Genomic DNA, 17217 nt, shown 5'->3' on the forward strand with positions numbered 1-17217 from the left:
GGCAACAAGCCGTTTTATATACCGATGAAACGCAGCCCCATTTTCAAACAATTAATAGTCATTAATGTAGCAACAGCGGAAGCAAAGATGGCCGACGAATATTAGAGTATAATGAATGCTGTACCCTTTTGTACTTTAGCGAGAGATCCTGGAGAAAGAGCCATGTCCTAATGTTGTTGGATGCAGCTGCCGCTCTGATCTCGTCCTTCTTTTTTCTTTCTTTTTGTGATAATTGGAGGTTATTGCATTCATATTATTCTGCTTTATCATAAGCTTCACTGATTGTTATCTCGCTGGTAATTGGTAAAGGCTTGATGTGCCGTGTTTTGCTTTATCTATGGCAGAATGTGATGGGGAGTTCGTGGGCGCTTATGGTAATGCCAACAATATCGGCAGAGTGGAAACATTAGATGCCTATTACAAGAGCTTGAAACTACAACTCGAACTGAATAAACCACATAAAGAGATCACAATCCAGCAATACAGCAGGAAGAAAGTTAAGGTACGTTTAATTAACGATCGGCCCGACAGCACCAGGAATTTTTCTTTGCACAGCGTATAGAGGTCAAGACACATGTCTAAAACGTACGAACGGCGTCCTACGGGCTGCACTGGAGGCATTAGCGAACCCACGTGGTGCAAAACCAGATAACTGAGCATGCGTGGGTATATTTAAAAGATGTCGTTCCTTGTCCCGCTGGTTGTTTCATGCTCTGGCAGCTGCTTTGGCCGTCAGGAGCGCGTTCTAGGCAACTGTCTCGACCTCAGCATCAACGAAGTCTACATCCTTGATGCAGAGAAATAAAAAAGCCAGTACATTGGCTAAGAACGCAGCTGCAATTACCGTTGCTAATAAGAAATGGATGCCAGACATTACTAATGCCGAAAAAAACAAATCTTTGCTCAGTGTGAATGGGTACGACTGCGAAAACTACGACGGGCGGTTAAAGGTGCTCCTCACAGGCCAGGGCGAAAGCAGCCACGAGAAGGTCACTTGTGTTTGACTGTGTCACATGAAATGTTTTATGTCGTACGGTAAAAAAAAGCTTCAATTGAATATCTCTTGCTGGGGTCAAATTACCACTGCAGATGATTGTTAATTATACTTTTTTGTCTGCATACAGAATGACTTCGGAAGCGGCTTGCATCTTTCGGCGTACGAAGTGTAAGGCTTTGGTCACCGGCTGGAGCCTTCAACATCGCCAAGTTGCACGGAGGGTGCATACGTCTAGGAGGCTTTCCAAAGCTTCATGTAAGTTGCAAGTGCTGTTTGAACCGTTCAAATGCAGGCTCGAACACACGTCAGGCGAAACGTTCTGGCAGAGTTTCGTTCGTGTCTACATTTGACCCTCATCGCAGTTACCATGAATGAGGCCACAGGTAGTGCCTTTAGTCTAACTACGAAAGCACAAATAAACTGACCACTTTCCTTTGACGATGTCAAATATCAATAAAATCGTGAATATTCTTGGTGGCAGGAATGCTTTCTTGGCTAAAAAATAACATTTCAGTTTCGCTGATAGCTATCGACATTGACAAATATCACGCTGCAATTCGGCTCAAAGAATGAGACCTACGTAGTTTCACTCAACTAAGACAACGGTTCTGAAACCATTCCTGACACTGTTGCCAGCAGACATAAATTCCACGCAGCTTTTATCAAATATCGACAGGAAGAAGGGAACATAGGGGCTTGATTTTTCAAATTCACGGCCCTATGTACCAAACAGGCAATGAAGCCAAGAAAATCATAGAGGTAATTAGCTTAGTTGAAATAAAAATGTAGAAAATAACGAGGAAAAGGGAAAATTAATGTGAACGAAAAGAAAACTTGTCGCCGGTGGGAGACGAACCAACATCCTCACCATTACGCGTGCGTCGCACTATCAAATGTTAGTGCAACGCACAATTGGTAGTGAAACTCCCGAGGCTTTATTTCCTTGCTCCTGAAGCTGTGGTGATGCTCAGCTTCAGAACGTTACTGGCTGTGCTCTGACTAGACGCAGCTTCCGTGGAGTGATGTTTTGAACCAAAATTTGTATTTGTATAGTATTCACGCAATTTTTCGACGATAGAAGGTACGCTTAAACCGTCATGCGTCACTAGTTATTTGCATGATGCAGATTCGTAAATACCTTGGCAAAGTCGACAGTCCGTCCGCTCATGCGAATGATGGCTGGCGTTAAGGGATTCGTACGAGTGTTGCGAAAGTGACGGTGGCGTCCCTTTTTTGACTCTCTACAGGAGGACGAAAGGGTTACTCCTGCATACACCCGCGATGAAGTGAGGTCTGCAGTATGATAAATTTTTTCACCTGCGTTGTTGCGGCTTCGATACAATGTGCATGCTCGTGGACTTGGCGATACTAAAGAAAAAATATTAAAAAGGTACATAAAGTCTGTAAAAGCATGCTTCTTTCATGTTCAAGGGTCACTTATCAGGATATACGTAGTTTAAACTCAATCGACTGCCACTACATGCCGCCCCGCATATGGTCTACAATTTTTTCTACTCATTCTTTGTACTATGAAAGGATTATCACAGCTGCAGAAACTGCATGTAAGATAGATTGCCTTTATTTTGAATGAATGCATGTTATGTTCATAAAAAGAACAGCGTCTGATGACATCATTTTCCTGCGGCTCTTTCGGCAAAAATTCTTCTTTTAGAGGCACAAGCTAGTCACGGACGAGAGTAAGATGAAGCTTCTCTTTCAGGTGAAGTAAATATTTATGTTCTGGAACTTTTTTTTGAAATTGTTGAAACAGCAAAAAAAAAACCACGTTTGCCTAAAGTAGCCGAAATATTTCACACGTTTTCGTATGCTAGAGGAATGATTAACAGAAATATGGCTCCTCTTTATTCGAGTATTTTCTCTGGACATTAGCCCGTTGAACGTTTCCAGACGCAACGACTCAGTACAGGCCACTCTCTGTGTTCGCAGCAAATGGGAGTGGCACTAATCCCGTGTTTGAAGAATACCACGCGCTGCACGCACCTTATTTGGAAGCTAGAGCTTTCCGCGTGCAGTTGCCCTAATGACCCTGAGAGTAATGGCCAAGCTGCACTTTCCAGCCCTTTCCTCATTATGCCGACGGGAGAGCGATGCCAGAGATTCACGTACCGGAGAAACCAGGGTAATGCGCACAACCGTAAGCCGCATAGTGCTACAACACTTCGTACGGGGCAAAGGCCTCCGACAACGCAAACAGCCCCATTATTGTTCTTTTTTGCGTGCTCCTGACGTTTGAAATATGACGTCTGTCGGATCGCGTGGCTTGTTTTGTAGGCGAATGTTGCATTCCACTGTGTTTCTGCTTGTGCTCTTTAACGCTGATGCCCGGACGCTATACCGTAAGCGAATAATTCCGCTTAACATTACGGTCTTCCACCAGGTCGTTCGTGTATTGTGGTACGAGTAGCTCATTTGCGATGCCGCGTAGTCGTGTTTAAGGATGGAATGCAACCGGTTCATTTTCAGAGCAGTAAAAAAAAAAAAAAAAAAACGTTTGGATTTGTATTCGGATCGATGTTAAGCGTATTTAGGCACACATGCAGACAAACTCGACGTCGCAGCGGATAATCATAAAGACACATTCTAAAGGTTCATTTACATTCTGAGACTGAAGTGCGCCAATCCGATGATGTCGCACATGTCGCATTGATATTTGCGTTTAGCGCTTTTGCCTCGACTTGCAACATTGCGGTTTGCACGACTGTGACCCCTACTTCGTTTTCTAGAAAGACAAAATCTGGGCTTCTAATCACTCTTAACAGACAGCAAAGAAAATACAATATACTATCGTATGGAATATGAGCGGAAAGAGCGACCGCACGGATTATAACCTCAAAACCGAGTGGAAATGGGGGCGCCCTGTCCGCTAACTGTTGGCACGTTTATCGCGCCTGCGCTTGTTGAAAAACAGCAGCTTTGGCCATTTTCTGGTCGCCAACAACCGATAATACGCTTATGTGTCGCAGTGACTTCCAGCTGATCATTTTTCTTTCTTTGAGACTTCTTTCTTCTTTTTTTTTTGTGCAACCATTTGATGGGACTTTTAGATCTCTGCTCCTACTTTAAAAATAAAAATAAAAAAGGCGCAGTTTCGCCCAAAAGGCGAAGCATCGATTGTGATAGCAAATTAGTGGACAGCTATACAAATTAAGGGCAGTAGTTTCATCGGCCATGTAAACTTTAAACATAGGCAAATTAACTAAATTAACAAGCTTGTTGTCACACGCGCAGAAACAAACATGAACGTATCTCACTTGATGAATGGGCGAACTGGCAGTCAACACGCCAGAGTGAGGAGGCGCGACAGCTGCAGTGAGCGAATTGACCTGCGTGCTGTCTCTCGCTTCAGCGCGCAATAAACGTCGAGGGCACATTGCATACGAACCTACCAACACTCGGCGTGGCGTACAAGGTAAATATACCTGGTAGGCGAAGTCTGCTTCCATAGAAGCCAATTAGCCCATACGTTCAAAACATGGCGGTTAGTCAGCGGGTCATGGGGCTTAAAGCCATCTGTGTGAGAGGCAACTTCCCGCGGAAGAAAAAATAATGTGACGTCATATCCGTTAAAACAGAAGTGAAGTCATTTTCTTATAAAAGGCGCGAAATTTGTTTCGGTGGCCTGCCATTAGAGCTGTACATCCAAATGCCCCGTCATTTTACTTGATGGGCGTTTTCAGCTTTCACCGCGAAAAGCGATGCAAGAAAAGGTCAGCCGTACGGGTGTCGAATTCGCATTCCTGCGCAGAACATACGAGTACTTTCTTTGGAGGCCGACGGACACTTTGGGCGTATAGTGCTCGTCCTTTCGTCGGACGCCAAGCCCGTCGGCCAGCGCTGTCGCACGAAAACAACCAAAGTAAACAATTATCTGGCAGTCGCAATTCACTACTTTTGACTGAACAGGTTAAGAAAGAATAGAACTACGCGGGTTACTAAATTCAGACAAACGTCGACAAGGAAAATTATAACACATGTGATGGGGGCGTATTGGAACAGGTGAACTTTACGAGCGCGCCTTTGTGCACACTTCAAGAGCTGCATTGCATTGCAAGTGATAGCGGTGTCAACGCCTCTTCTATGGTGGGCGATGTTACGGTGGGCACTGAAGAAAGTTATTTACTGATAATAATCAAGCAAAATAGAGTTCTCTTCTTTTCTCGCCATGCGTATATAAAGTTGATTAGGAATGCTATTTTCGTTTAATAAATGTAACTGTGTCTCGCTTTTATTAAAATACGCTTTTTTTTCTTGCCAAGTGTTTGTTCCCTCCAAACATAGTCGCATCTCAATCGCTGCTCGCATAACCACCCTTGCTGATGTCGGTGACAATTTGTTCTGAACCGTTTTCGCCAGGAGCTTCGCGACCTATTTGGATCGACCTTGTGGCGTACTTCGGCCACATCGCAGATCGCTTTGAAGATGAGGCTCACGCGGGCGCACAATTTGTGCACGTCGCCGATCGCTTTCAAGATACGGAGGCCGCGCGGCCGCGCCGTAAGCAGCAGCCGCTAGATTAGAACGCCCCCCATCATAATAAGCAGCAGCAGTAGCAGAGTCCTATGCTACATGTGTGCCGTGTAGTACCGATAATTGTGTTTACTTTTCGGTACACGTTATGGTGCCTCCTTGCAAGGTACGAACCGCTGCTGAAGAAGCGAATCGCAGACCTATGCGTGCGGCTGCCACCACGGAACGTCGGGCTCAGCAGACCGCCGTGCAGAGCGCAGCACAAGCCGCAGTTCGCCGTTGACGCCAGGCGGAGTGCTTAATTCGTTCTCGTGAAAACGACGCGATGGTATTTCACCACTGGGACCCTATGGTGCGTGCTGCCGAAAATGGAGCTCCTATGGATTCGCTCCTCTAGCTTACGGTGTGACTGTGCTGTGTGTACCATGCAGGCCTGTGACATTTATTGTTTGCGTCATGAAATTCGCTGTGAGTGTGGGACGCAATTTTAAGCATGAAATGCTTTTAGCTCCCGTTGTCGGTGACATTCAAGTAACCTTGAGCCAAATTCAAACGGGAACATCCGGGGGCTGTTGTGAGCTCAAATCTAGAACATCTTGGCAACGAGTCAGAAGTTAAAAAACATGCGGTCTCTGGCCCCCAATCCTCTTTGTACAGGACCGCATTACGTAAGCTAGTTACTGCCCAAGTCACAAAAAATATTGCTTCCGCGTTCTTTCTAATGTTTCTTCGCAATATCACTCAAGCTTTCACTTATATTACGCTGAAGGTTTATTTGTCATTTCTAATAGCGACGTTCAAAAGGTAGCTACAAGGCACTATATCCCAGATTGTCACCTTCTAGCACTGAGACACGGTTAACTGGTTTGTTTTCAACGCCAGAGGTCAGCGAGTTCCGTGGCGCGGGTTTTGCACCGGCTCGAGAGATGGCGCCAAGCTGCGTGACCAAGCCGGCAGCGTCCGGTGTGCCGCGGATCGCTCTTTGGCCGAGACGAGACTTGCAGTGAGGTTCTTTCTGACACAGGAAAGTATTGCGTCCATATGTGCCAGTGAACAGCAGGGCGTGGTACGGTGTGGGGGTTTTGTCGTTGTGAACATGCACTACACCCTTCTTAATATTGTGGATTGTATCATGTCTAACCAAGCTGCTTTGCTAGTAGCCATTTCATGCTTACATCTACTCTCTATTATGGGAATGCCAGCATTTTTTTGTACTCCGTTGAGGAGGAGGAGGAAAAAACTTTAATAAATAGGTAAAAGGTTTAAGGTAGGTATGAGCGGGGCCCTCAGTCCAGGGCTCCACATGGCTCTAGCGGCTCGCTGAGCTTGGTCCAGGAGGGCCAGTTGGCTCTCCCGGTCCTCGCTTGCGAGCAGTGCCTCCCTCGGCCGTACGAAGTCTGTCAGCCTTAGAAGGGGTGAGTTGATATGTCCCGGCCTAGCCATACAGTCCCACGTTATGTGAGCCAGCGTGGTTTTTGCTCCACACCACGGGCAGTTGTCTGTGTAATGCGTCGCGTGCATCTTGCATAGGAGGTTTAGGTGTGGGTATGTGTTCGTTTGGATGCGACGCCAGTACCGCGGTTGTATTCTGGTTAGTTTAGAGTGCGGAAGGCCGAATGTCCGTCTCTCCCTTCTCTGATTTTCCAATATGTCGCGCACTGCGGACGGAGGTTCCTCTAGGGTTCTGGCCGCCACTCGGTTGTTACTTCCTCGAACTTTGCGGTCTGCCCTTTCGTTCTCATCCAGTCCGTTATGCGCTGGGCACCACATTATGCCGTGATCCAGGTCGACGCGTGAGCCCAGTATTCGTGTAGCGCGGCGCGGTAGAATTCCCCGCATGAAGAGTCGACACGCTGCCTGCGAGTCTGAAGCACGTAAGCCGGTTGACCCTTAAAGTCGGCGTCCCGTATGGCTAGCGCTATGGCTGCAGTCTGTGCTGTGCATACCGAGATAGTCTTCACTGTGGCAGTTATCGTAGTGACTTGGTTGGTTGCGGTGATTGTGTAGAAGTCTTTTCGTGTAGTTCCACTCGCCTCCGTGTAGTAGGCGGCCGGATCATTATCGAATCGCTTCGGCACAGCCCTCGACCTGGCCTGTCTGCGGCCTGCGTGGTATTTTGCACTCATGTTTCGTGGACTGGGTGAGACGTAGAGGTGGTCCCTCAAATTTCGAGACAACAAGTCTGTGTCGTCGCCGCAGAACAGGGGCCGAGGTTCGTATCCCAGCCGTCGGAGGATAGACCGGCCCTGCGGCGTAGAGCTCAGCGTTTCTCTTTGTGATATCAGAACTGCGGCGGCATGTTCTTCATATTTGTTGTAAATACCCAAGCGTTCCAGCCGATCCGTGCTGACTGTGTTCGGGAGACCCAGAGCAGATTTGTATGCCGTTCTGATAAGGGTGTCCACTTGCCTCATTTCAGTTTGTTGAGGTTTCGGAAAGGGAGGCCGTAAGTGATGCGGTTAATCACAAACGTTTGCACGAGCCTGATAGTTTCGTCCTCCGCGAGACCGTTGCGGCTGCGTCCCACTCGACCTATCATGCGTGCCACGTTCTGAACGGTTGGTTTTAACCTCCGAATTGTGGCATCGACGTTGCCGTTATCTTGTATAAGTAAGCCCAGCACTCTCATGTGGGTGACTTCGCGAATTGCGCGGCCATCCAGACATAAGTCAATCCTAAGGGTGGCAACTTTCTTACGACGTTTGCTGCGTACTTTCATGAACTCAGATTTTTCGGGTGCGCACGTCATACCCGCGTGCTTGGTGAAGTTTACCCCTTTGTCTATGGCCTCCTCTAGTAGGTCTTGTTTCCATAGGAACCTCGGTGTGCCCAGAGCGTAATGTCATCGGCATAGATTGTACATCCGAGGTGTCGTGCTTGTTCAAGTTGTAGGGCCAGTCGCCTCATCGCAACGTTGAAAAGAAGCGTTGACAAGATTGAGCCCTGTGGAGTCCCTCGATTGGGCATTGCAAAGATGTCAGAGCGAGTGCTGCCCAAACTAATCGTTGCCTTCTTCTCGCGAAGGAAGGTAAGGACATACCGAAACACCCTCCTTCCGCAACCTATGTTTTCGAGGCCTTCAAAGATCGTTTCATTAGATATTGTGTCAAACGCTTTCTTGACATCAAGTGCCACAACTATCCTGGCTTCCTTGTTTTGTAGCGGGTCCAAAACTTCATCACAGAGCATGAGGAGCGTAATGTCATCGGCATAGATTGTACATCCGAGGTCTCGTTCTTGTTCAAGTTGTAGGGCCAGTCGCCTCATCGCAACGTTGAAAAGAAGCGGTGACAAGACTGAGCCCTGTAGAGTCCCTCGATTGGGCATTGCAAAGATGTCAGAGCGAGTGCTGCCCAAACCAATCGTTGCCTTCCTCTCGCGAAGGAAGGTAAGGAGATACCGAAACACCCTCCTTCCGCAACCTATGCTTTCGAGGCCTTCAAGGATCGTTTCATGAGATATTGTATCAAACGCTTTCTTGACATCAAGTGGCACAACTATCTAGGCTTCCTTGTTTTCTAGCGGGTCCAAAAGTTCGTCACGGAGCATGAGAAAGACGTCCTGTGCCGAAACATGTGGCCTGAAGCCAAGCATATAGAGTCAGTAAAAAGTCCATGCCGCTCAATGTAGTATTTGCTCAGTCTGGTTTGGATCACCTTTTCAAAAAGGTTCCCTGCGCACGAAGTTAGCGATATTGGCCTCAGGTTATGTAGATCACTAGGTTTACCCGGTTTTCGTATGAGTATGATTGTAGCCTCTTTCCAGTCTTCCGGTACCGCCCCGCCGTCGGACCATACGTTATCGTTGAAGAAGGTCGTGAGCTGCTTCAGCGACTCCCGGCTCAGGTTGCGCAGCATCGCATTCGTAACCTGGTCCGGACCAGGCGCGGTGTTTTCCCGGAAAGATTGTGGGGCTGCATAGAGCTCTGCCGTTGTTATGGGCTCGTCCAGCTCGGCGTTGTGAGGTCCGTTAAAGCTGTATTGCATTGATTTTGTTTCATGCACTCCTATGTTTATGCTTTTAATGTCCTCAATGAGGGCATCGGTCGTGCCATCGTATTCATGTTCGATTAACTTCAGTGTTCGGCGTGTGGTGGCCCTTGTTCCTGCGGGATCTATCATACTCCGGATAATAGCCCATGTTCGCTTTATGCTAAGCGTTCCTTTAGGTGTATCACAAAACTGAAGCCAATTTGTGTCTTGGAGCTGTCGTGCGTACTGATTGGATTCCTGCGTAAGCTGGGCTATCCTGATCCTGAGCTTTCTGTTATGTCTCTGTCTCTTCCACCATCTGGTCATGCTTCTCCGCGCTTCCAAGAGGTGTAGTAAGTGCCCGTCGACTGCCGGTGTTTCGACCGTTGTCGCAATTTCCCGTGTAGTACTTCTGTGTATGGCCTTGATGAATTCGTCCATTCTCTAGTACTATCACTTGGTGCGGTTTACCTCTGTTTCTCTCTGTAAGCTACCCAATCGGTTATGGTGGCTTTCCCTAATCTATGCCGAATCCGTGTTGTAATTATTGAAACACTGATTATACAGTGGTCACTGCAGAGGTCTTCCCCTAGGTTGGTCCAGGTGACGCCTCTGCCATTGTTTCCGAAAGTTAGGTCCGGTGACGTGTCCTTTGCTACACTGTTTCCCGTTCTGGTTGGTTCGCCAGGCCTCGTGAGCAAGACTCCGTTGCAGAAACGCTACAGCCTGTTTCGTTCAGACTTGGTCCGATCGCGAAGGTGGTGCCGTCTAGCACAGCGGCATATTTCAAATGGTTATTTCATAAATATCGTTACAGCACCAGGACCATCTCTGTTACCCTTCCAAGCACTCTGTTCACGCCGCTTACATATTCCCCACATCATTAAAATTCTTGGGTTTTACGTGCCAAAACAGCGCTATGATTATGAAGCTCGCTGTAGTGGCGTAATTCCGAAATAATTTTGACCATTCTTTAAGTGCCGCCAATGCACTGTACACGGGCGTTTTCACATTTTGCCCCCATCGAAACGCGGCCCCCGCAGCTGGCATTTGAGCCCGCGCCCTCGCGCTTAGCAATGCCACGCCAAAACCACTACTCCACCACGGCGGGCAATCACTACAGCATCAAGCGCATACACGGAATAACACAAGCATCAATTTCATCAGCCCTTCTGCGTACCATCGTCTTTTTTATCCAATCCGTTCTAGGCTAGGTTCCAGGACATCTCGTCCGGCAACGGAAGTAGATAGATTAGCAATTTCAGACGCATCGGAATGGCGGTGTTTTTATACTTCGGGATCGTAAAACAATTTCGGACGCTCTTATAGGCTGGGTTCCAGGAGATCGCGTCCGGCAACAGACCGGAAGTGGACGCGTCGTGCCACCTTGTGGCGTCGTATGAAAACGTTGAGAAGGCGGTGTTCGCGCCACCTTATGGCGTAGTATGAAAAGATCAGAATGGCAACGTTTTTAAACTTCGGGATTATGAAAAAACGTGTGCACCACACTGTACTTTTCACAGGAACTTACGTTTCCTTCTTAATTACGTGGCGTCGCTTACCCTGGCCTCCACGTGCATGCTAGCCGTCCATGTGACCCCGATCCCGCAAACTTGGAACGTTTCACCGGAGCAACAGTCAATCACCACATACGCAGCTTCGCTGATCATCCACCTTCACAGAGTGGAAGGGATGGATGGATGGATGAAAAAACTTTATTTTGGTCCATTGGGTCGCGCTAGATTCCTAGCCCGAAGCGGGCCGCTCCCACGTTGGGACCGAAAGGCCTAGCCTATCGGCCGCTTCGCGGGCCCGTTGGACGGCCCATAGCTGTTCATGTAATGTGAGACTGCGTAGTGTGGCATCCCACCGCTCTTCAGTGTTGTCCTTGTCGCTGCGTAACGCGGAGCAACGCGAGAGCGTATGACTTAGATCTATGGTGTCGTTACATTTATCGCATGTTGTATTAGAAGAGATCTCCGCATAGATCTTGTTGATTAATAAAGGGTTCGGATAAGTTCTTGTTTGTAAGAGCCTTAGCGTGAGCTCTATTTAGTTTACTGTGCGGAGGGGGGAAGACCCCGCGTTGTAGGTAGAAGTGCTTGGTTAGCTCGTTGTACGTGAGGAGGTGGTCCTTGTAATCAGCAACTTCAGCATCTTCTTGCCTTGCGGCTGCATGGTTGGCAAGTCCTCGTGCAGAATTGTAGGCAGATTCGTTGAGGTTCACTGGAGCACCGTTGATTTCTCCCATATGAGCAGGAAACCAGATCATCGTGTGGGGTTTGACGACTTTTCCAATGGTACTGAATATTTAGTGGGATCTTCTCGACATTATCTCATCCATCCGCAACCATCAAACATTGAATCATTAGCTGCGCGAATACATTACATGGCATTATGACGTCAAAACTCGTTGTTCTTTTTTATCAGATCGTGTATTTTTTATTATTTGCTATTGCGTTACAATTTCGATTTTTGTTCGTTTACAACATCTCACATTTATATTACATAGAGCTGCTTTTTCTCTCTTTTGTTCTGTACATGTGATTCTGCTGCATGTATACATGCACGTCCTCATGATAATATTGCGTACCTTGCCCTTATGTCAGTACCTAATTTTTTTTTAGTTCTAGCTATTTCCAATACTTTCCCGTTTCCCGCCGTGTATTTTGCAATTCCTTATAATAATGTCATTGTTTGGCCCCCTTACTCAATGCCCATTTGGGCCCTGTAAGAAATTTTGAATAAATTCAATAAATAAAGCCCTATCAGCCAAGAGGCAACAATGGGAGGAACTGGTCTGCTCTCGCTTCTATAAGCAGCTTGCTGATATGTGACGTGTCGCGAGCGAACGAAAATGATGCGACTGACAATCAATTGACGACTTGCAAAATAGTGCGCGCCCTCTTCGGTTCCGCGGCTGTACTACAATATCTGGTTGGAAAATAGGGCATATCCACGATATTAATATCGATGACGTTTCACCGCTTCTTTTCGCATCAAGTTCATTTACTCTGTCAATATAAACTCTAGACAAATTAGAAAATAAAAGCTGGCTGTTCCTGACGAAATTATTACCTTCGGCTGATCATTTCTGACGTTATTATCAACAAATATTGAGAAGAGGTTCAGGTTTCAACCTAAAACCAGTAACACCGACACACGTAGGCACCACGGCGTACTGGTCGACGTGCATCCCTAGGGTCAAAATTTGCCATCTTGATGACCTTGGTTGGAATATATCACTTGCTCATGCGCAGACTATGTTTGCAATCGGTCAATTACAGGTTTCATATTCTTAGGAGTGATCACTGATAGAGGCCACAGCTGGAGTTCCAATGTGACCTAACTGAAGCAGCGTCTAACGGCCATTTCACATCATTTCTTATTTATTGGAGGGAGAACGTGAGATGCGTCAGTACATGCAATGTTACAACTCTACAGAGCACTGTTTCTCGGATATCTGAGGCACGACCTACTGTACTACTGACCTGACCAGTGAGCAGAACTCCAGCGCGCCTGTTCTAGCTCATAGTTCTGCCGCTACGAGCCTTATGGCACTACTAGTTACCCCATCTGCGCCGCACTTTTGTTAGCGTCTGCTCGCACCAAGCCGCGATGTTTCCTCGGGTATGCACTTTGTACGACTAAGAAAATGAGCAAAAGCGCGTTGATTGATTAAAATCAACAATAATGCCGCACTGCTACGCGGCTTTGTGTAAATCACGGCAAGGTGTAAGACGCCTGGCAAACGCCTTACATCGAGTTCCCGCTTTACGCACCGGGGTGAAAAAAAAATGGATCAAGGCATGCCGTTTCTAGAAAACGTGAGGCTGTCCTAGTGCTATTTTGCGTCATGCTGAAAATGCAGCTACATGCCTTAAATTGTTATACGTAGGTGTTCTATTATTAGAGTGATGAGCCCGTACATTTATGGTCACTTAGTGGCATTTCCCGAATACCTTTGCCACCGGTATCAAATTTGCATTGCGAGCATGCGAGGCAAGGGTCGTACGGAATGTTTTTGCAACAAACATTCGTGCAGATAAGTTGTGCTGTAGAAAAAAAAAGACTGTATTACCGGTGGTGGCTTATCGCGTACGTTTTCATTATTTATTTGCCTCTTTTACCGACCTGACATCCCCACAATCAAGTTCAGATTGGAAGCATGTAGCTTTACTTCCCTTGTGACGGTTTTAGGCCATAATATGACATGAAGACTGAAGGCAAGATGCACTGCTTTCAATAATTCTATCCATTGTACCATAGGTGCACGTGCGGTGCCTGCCGTACAAAAAGCGAGCCGCATGTAATCAGCAAAAAGGAAGTGGAACGAGGTGCAAGCACGTACGTTATACAGTCGAATTTTATACAGTAAAGACCAGGCCAGTATTTGAGTAGGTCGTGATCTGAGGTACAGCTTACAATGTACTGAGCAGTACCTGCTGAAGCAGCATCCGCACAATTGAGAGTGCCCCGGCGCAGGCACTCAGGGTTTGTCTTGAATTACCACGCTGCACATCGACAGCGGAAGCAATTGCGATAGCTCAATATTGCCCAATCGCAACTTGGAAGTGCTCAGAGCACACATCAGGCACGTTGCACACGCCCCTTTCCACCACCTGGCTGCAATGCCGAAAGACCGGCCTAGTGCCTCATTTTGCCAGGAGATATCGGCGTACCGCTGCTGCCTCCCTAGAGATTCTACTCCTGCCGAGAGGCTGATATCACCTCCTTGGTGTTTGGCTCGCCCACAGGTTCGACTGTTGTTACCAGGAATTCGAACGAAAGCAGGATTCTCGTCGCCAGCTCTCACGCAGCTATCTCTACTCATGCTGCACGACACATGCAAGGGCCATCTTCACATTTACACTGATGGCTCGACAATGGTAGACGGATCTGCAGGAGGTGTGATATTCCCCGAAAAAGCCGTGACAATTCAATTTAAAACGACTCACCGCACAACGTCGTGCTGAGGAGCTTGCTGCACTTTGCCACGATTCATGAAGATCTACCCTGAAGATGGAGCATATTTACCGATTCGAAAGCAGCCCTGCATTGTCTGGAAAAAAGGCAGCTTTATAACAAACTACCGCATCACTCCGATAAAGCGACCTGTTTGAACAATTGTGACACTCCTGCATTCCAGTGTGTGTGTGTGTGTGTGTGTGTGTGTGTGTGTGTGTGTGATTTTTCTTTTATTTTTCAAGCGAACCTTGTAATCCCTCACAAGTGTCGGTGCCATTGAAGGTGTGACCGCAAAAAAAAGGAACTTAAGGGAAACTGAATAAAAAAAGTGAAGGAAAACGGTGGGAAAGGCTAAGAAAAGACCGCTGGTGGAACATGTGCGGCAGCGCACCCGTAAATCAAGAATGGAGCACCCTATCGGGAGCGAGAGATTATTGTTGGAAAGGGTGAAAGATTGGGTTAAAGTGCAGCGCGATAACTGTCTCTCAATAGAGGACACCTCAACCGCGCTGCACAGCGGGCGCGCTCCGGGGGAAGGGCAAGTGAAGGAAAGGGCCTCGCGCCTGTGGCGACGGGTCTCCTTTTCATTGCACGCTCGGCAAACGGATGGGAAAGCTTGGTGTTGTAAGGTGGGCGGCGCAACATGCTTCTTTTGTCGAGAGTAGTAGTATAACTTTTATTTAAAAAAATTAAATCCAGGTCCAGTGGGTGGGTCCCTCAGTCCAGGGCCCCATTGGCGATAGCGGCACGCCGGGCTTGGTCGAGAAGGGCCAGTTGGTCCTCCCGCACCGTGCTGGCTAGCCAAACCTCCCACTGCCCACTTTTGAAGTTTTGCCCCAAAAGGGGTGATTGTATTTCTTGTGGCCGATTCTGGCACGACCATGTGATATGGTCAAGAGATGGCCGCCCCCCGCACCAAGGGCAAGTGTTGGGGTACCTGGTGGGGTGTATGTGGTGTAGTAGGAGTTGGTGTGGGTATGTACCGGTTTGTAGTAGGCGCCAGTCCCGCATTTGCGCTGAGTCCAAGGATGTGTATGGAAAGCTATACCGTTGCCTTCCTCGTCTCTGTGCCTCCAAGATATCTTTTATTGTGGTCGGAGATTCTACGAGAGTGCGTTCCGTCGCTCGGATGCTATATTATCGAGCGAGGCGGTCCGCCCTCTCGTTACCCGTCACTCCGGCGTGCTCCGGACACCGCGTAATAGCGTGGTGTTCCGTGAGACTTCTTCCTAGGAGTTTCATTGCGAGTTTCTGCAGGGTACCTGTCATGAAAAGGCGACATGCCGACTGCGAGTCGGTTAGTATTAAAGCAGAACGTGCTCTCTTTTCAGTGTCACGTATAGCCAGAGCCACCGCGGTAGCCTCTGCTGTGGCCACTGACTCTGTCCTGACTGTTGCGGAAATAGTAGTTTGAGCGTTTGTGGCTACCACAGTGAAAGTTTTGCTATCTTGTTTACACGCGTCCGTGTAGTAAACCTCCGGATTTCTACCGAACCTGCGTTCGAGTGTCCTGGCCCGTGCAAGGCGCCGTTGTCTGTGGTATTTCTCGCTCATGTTTTTAGGGATTGGGGACACACAGATCTTAGCTCGTATGTCCGGTGAGAGGAGTTCTGTTTGGTCGTTGCAATGTGCCGGTCTGAGTGGATACCCTAATCGACGGAGAAGTGTTCGGCCTTGCTCCGTGGCATTGAGCCTTTCTCGTTGTGCGATCAGTGTTGCAGCCACGAGTTCCTCAAAAGTGTTGCTAATACCCATTGCTTCAAAAAAGGTCGTGCTAGTGCTGATCGGTAGACCAAGCGCTGCCTTATAAGCTGTGCGTATCAGGGCGTTTATTTTAGTTTCCTCGGAGTTTGATACTTTTTGGAAAGGAAGGCCGAAGTTTACACGGCTTATGATAAATGCCTGCACGAGCCTTATCGTCTCTTCTTCCTTGAAGCCTTTTCTGTTTCTTGCTACTGTGTTAACGGTTTTCCGCAGATTTGCGATCGTGTGCCCTACTGCTCCATTTTCCTGTGTCCATAGTTCTAGTATACGAGCTTTAGATACCTCCTTTATTGTTTGACCTCCAAGAGCAAGCTTTATCGGAAGTATATCGTCCTTTCGTGTATAAGGCGCTCTTACTCGGATTAGTTCGGACTTCTCCGGGGCGCAACTCATACCAGCTTTTGCCAGATGTTCCTCTACAATGCTAATTGCCTTCTAGAGGGTTTCCTGACGTTCCCCTAAAGATCCTTTTGCGGTCCAGAGAGTTACGTCGTCCGTGTAAATCGCATGTCCTAAGTTTGGTATCCGTTGTAGTTTCACTGCTAGTCCTTTCATCCCTATATTAAAGAGAAGCGGCGAAAGAATTGAACCTTGCGGCGTTCCTCTTTTGGGGGTCTGTAGAACGCCTGAGCGGGTGGATCCTAGCCCTATCGTGGCTGTGCGTTTGTCTAGAAAGGATTTTATGTATTCATAAGTCCGCTGTCCGCAGTGCATGTTCGATAGTTCCGTCAAAATGCTCTCGTGCGAGATGGTATCGAAAGCTTTTTTGATATCTAATGCCACTATGAATCTGTCTGCATTTACTTTCTCTGGGTTTAATACTTCTTCTTTTTGTCGAGAGACGCCGTAAAAGTCGCCGGGAGCCAGCTCGCGCTCGCCGTGCGGCTGCTGCGTTCAAGGCAGCCCAAGCCCATGCTCGGTTATAGCGACAGGCAGCGGATACAACGTTAAAATACCGTTTTACCGAAGCCCAGTGTCAACGAAGGGCAGCGAACCCCGAGGCCAGGATACGCGACACCCAGTTTTGAG

The sequence above is a fragment of the Dermacentor silvarum genome, chromosome 2, assembly GCF_013339745.2.
Source record: "Dermacentor silvarum isolate Dsil-2018 chromosome 2, BIME_Dsil_1.4, whole genome shotgun sequence".
NCBI classification, from domain to species: Eukaryota; Metazoa; Arthropoda; class Arachnida; order Ixodida; family Ixodidae; genus Dermacentor; species Dermacentor silvarum.